Genomic DNA, 3,941 nt, shown 5'->3' with positions numbered 1-3,941 from the left:
CCCATGACATCAGTCAAAATAGAACCTGTTAGAATATTATCTGCTCGAATGAAAGGTTGATATTTTCAATACAACATCAAATTTTGGAGGATTATTCAAATTTGTATTTAGATTTGTGAAGGATCTAAGACAGGAAATGAAAATACAGTTCAGCAGGACCTTCATAAAATAAATATTGAACATTTTTCCTTTGAAATCGGTAAGGTTACCTTTGATTATTTACGTTAAACAATTGTGTCAAACAGTGTTCAGCTGTCACCTTTGGCAATCTATATCCAAACACCGGAAGTCAGTATTCACTTTTCCCGCCCTGTCGCCATGTTGTCTGACGTCATCGTGAAAAGGGTCTGTTGCGCAATTTATGCGTAGATCACATAGTGTGGAGTGTTACGGCCCTGAGCCGGATTTCTGTCTGTTTGTCTGGCCTGTGTCTCCTCCTCTCACACAGGTGCAGCAGTTTGGGGATGTGGAAGCTCCAGGTAAAACTGAGGCTCAGGGGGGAGGGACTTCGGCTGGCACTTCCTGTCCGGTTCAACGTCACTGCTGTACCGCGGAACTCACGGCGTGCTTTGCTCTCCACCTTTGAGTCTTTTGAACACATTAAAGTTGTTCAGTATAAAACCGATTTCGTCTCCCCGCTTCTTTGTTGCGGCCTAGAGCCAGGCGTAACAGGAGTTTGGGTGTAGTTGTGTTTTCGGTTTTGTTACTTTTTGTTTTCACCTTCCTCTCATTTCAGGGGTGTTGATTTCTTCCTTTTTCCTACCTGGTTCTCCTGCCCTCTTAATGGGTGTAGCCGTGCTTGATTATCTTGTTTTCTGTTAGAAGCTGCGTGTCCCTTCCACTAGTCGACCGGATCGTCTTGTGTGCCTTCTTGAGTGCTGTAAGCTTTCTAGCCTTTTTTTAATTTTTGTCTTAGCCAAAAAGAATAAACAACAACCTTTGGAACCTCTTGCATTCTGAGTTTGTGTCCACACCCAGATCCTGACATATAGTGTCTATGCAATTATTGCGTAAATTGCGCATGATTTTTGTGAGCTGCATACACATATTTGTGGCTTTACATGAACGTTGTACATATGTCTGCGTAACAAATCTAACTGCTGCATTCTGAACCAGCTGCAGCCTCGACACTGAAGCTATAGGCAACCCAGCATGTAAGGAGCTGCAATAATTAGCTTGCACAAAATCAAGTTATGCATAAAAATTTCAGGGTTTGACAGAAAAGACTTGATCCTAGCCAACTGTTGCAGCTGGAAAAAACTAATCTGGCTAATTATTTGGAGGTCCATTTTCAAGGGAGCATCAAGTCTCACTCCGAGATCTGTGACTATGACTGCTCAAACGGGTAAGAGAGAGGAGGTCAAGACCATGATCCTGACAAAAACACTATTATCTCAGTCTCACCTTCAGTCTGAAGTCAGTAAGGCACACAGTTATTGTTTTGATCGTGTGGTCAGATCCTTTGGAAGGACATAAATTACATTCAGGTTATGAACATATCTGCAAATTTCCTTAAGATTTTCATATGATTTTTTTTTTTGTGTGTACAAGTTTTTATTTTTTAGAATTATTATCTTTAAAACAATTATGTTTCTTGCATTCTTATTGTGCAGTCAGATGTAAATAATCCAGAAACTCTCATTTGATAGAGCAGGGAATCTTAAATGTTCGCTGTTTGGACTTAGTGATTCTGTTGTTTAACTTAAATGTGAGCCATCTACTTTATTTCCTGTCTTTAGTTCACCTGGAAGTCCATCTACTTTTAGACAGAGTGACCTGAGCTACAGATGAACCACGATTCCCCTGTGGTTCATCTTCTAAACTTCTTCATCAGAGATGAGCTCGTTGAAAGCAGAGCATCTTCAGGAAAGATCTCTCGTCCAGAATGTCCCCTAATCAAGCGTGAGCATGGGTGTTCTCTGAAGCTGTTGGTGTGGGTCTGTACTGGCAGACTTGTTAGGTGTTAATGCAAAACTAGTAAGTAGATAATCTCAAGAAGAACCATAAATCTGTGTTTGGAGCTGAACAACTATTTACTGAAGACCTATAAGTACTGATTTCCACACTGAGGTCTTTAATGAGCTTTCTGTACTCTCAGAGGGTTTAAGGGCCAACATGGCCTCACGTGTTGCTCTTGTTTGGCATTCTTACACTCAGAGATGTAGAAATATTATTACTTTGTTAAAGCTGCAAAATCTTTGGTTTGAAAAAGAGCTGTTTAGATTCTAAAGTAAGGAACTAGCCATCCTCCTTTGAGACTTTAGATACCATTGAAAGCAATGCACCATGGGAATGCTTGCAGATCATGGTCATGTATCACAGTGAGCTTTATCTGTAAATAAAGGAAAGCATCTTGTTCTCCAGAGCCGCGTGGTGAAGTCCGGCTGCAGTCTGGATCCACGCTGCATCACTGTCACCACCGAAGGTCAGGGGATGGAATCAGAACACATCCATCCTGAGCAAGACTTTTAATCAGCTTTTGTTCTGTGGTCACTCCAGATCAAACGGCAGATCGCAGGAGAAGCTTAGAGACTCAACGTTCCACCAGACTCAACCTTTTGAAAATGATGGCAAAATAATCTCCATGTTGGAAACAGTTTTTATGTACCTCCATTTATTTGTATTTGTTGAAAATGTTTTAATACATCATAAAAGCAATCCAGTAAGAAAAAAAGACCAACATTAAATGAAGTCCTCATATGAAATAAATAATCATCTCAAGTAAGAGTTCCCCTCTTGTCCTTTTCTTTATGTCATTGCTCAGAAACGAGTAACACAAAGTGACAAACGGAGCGTGTACACAAATGTTTAAATCAAAGATGACAGACAAGAGAAGTGATGTGAACATCTTCAGAATGCACGAATTCCTGGAAAAAATGGACAGAAGTTTGTTTACACTGATGGGGAGGTATCCATGCACTGTTCATTTTTATAGTCATTCATAATGCATACAAATGCAGCTTCCTTATCATCCCATTATTAGAAATGTTTGCTTTACACAACGCTTTTAATTCTGCTTTTCTCTGCTCACCTTGTTTCCAGTGAAATAATATTTGTGTTGAAAAGTGGTTTCCCTCCAATGTGGGCAAAATACGTCAAACCCTGAGATGTTTACCTTCCAGGTGAAGGAAATAAATATTTCAACATCAGCTGCTGCTGTGGTAAGGGTCAAAATGGGGTTTGGACGCTCAATGTGCACAAAAAACAGAACATTTCCCCAAAAAGTGCATTTAACTTTTACAACATCCAGTTCATAACACAATATTACCACATTGTATAGCCTGGTTGAACCCTGAATGAACCCCAGTCAGTGCTGTTGTTGGAGATAAAGCTGCAAACAGACCCCCCATGCACGAGCCCTGCTTGATTTATGCTAACAATCTCCTCAAATCATTTTTCCCCAATGCAGACATCTTGTAAGAGCATCAGCACCCCATGGTACATATATATAGTGTTATCATCAATTATATGCAAATCTCAAATGAGCATGCATCACCTCTGGATGATTTGTGTCAGTAATTAGATGCCAAGAGGCAGGACGGCCCTGCTTGTTTGAAATGGCAGACTCTCTGTGCTGCCATTGTCTGGTAGGTGAACAGGGAAATGGCAGATTCCTTAAAATAGAAATGCACATGTCAGGGTTTTGAGTGGAAGGTTATTGCTATGAAGGGGGAGGTAAAAAGAAAAACATAACGATTGCTGCTGGGATGGACCGCAGCTCCTAAAGTCCCCATCTGATCCTCTTCTGATCTATTTTCAAAGCATTCCCAGCAAACTTTAAATATGTCACTAGTCTAACTTAAAAAAAGACTTGTTTACCAGGACATATTTTCTGCAGAGCAGAAGGAATTCATTAAAAATGTGCCTCTGAGTTGTGGACTGTTGACACAAAACAACCCGCCCCTCTTCTCCTCTGCACTGCTGAGAGCTATCTATTCGCG

At 40.6% G+C, this 3,941-nt stretch overlaps 1 long non-coding RNA gene across 1 annotated transcript; it reads left to right on the top strand.

Annotated features, from left to right (window-relative positions):
• Positions 1–245: 245 nt before the first annotated feature.
• LOC112144597 lies at positions 246–2,717 on the top strand. Its single transcript, XR_002918922.2, has 3 exons — positions 246–1,902; positions 2,365–2,425; positions 2,500–2,717. It is a non-coding gene; the product is annotated as an uncharacterized LOC112144597 (long non-coding RNA).
• Positions 2,718–3,941: the final 1,224 nt, after the last annotated feature.

This window comes from Oryzias melastigma, linkage group LG5 (genome assembly GCF_002922805.2).
Source record: "Oryzias melastigma strain HK-1 linkage group LG5, ASM292280v2, whole genome shotgun sequence".
NCBI classification, from domain to species: domain Eukaryota; kingdom Metazoa; phylum Chordata; class Actinopteri; order Beloniformes; family Adrianichthyidae; genus Oryzias; species Oryzias melastigma.
This window is presented reverse-complemented; position numbering and strand designations above follow the sequence as displayed.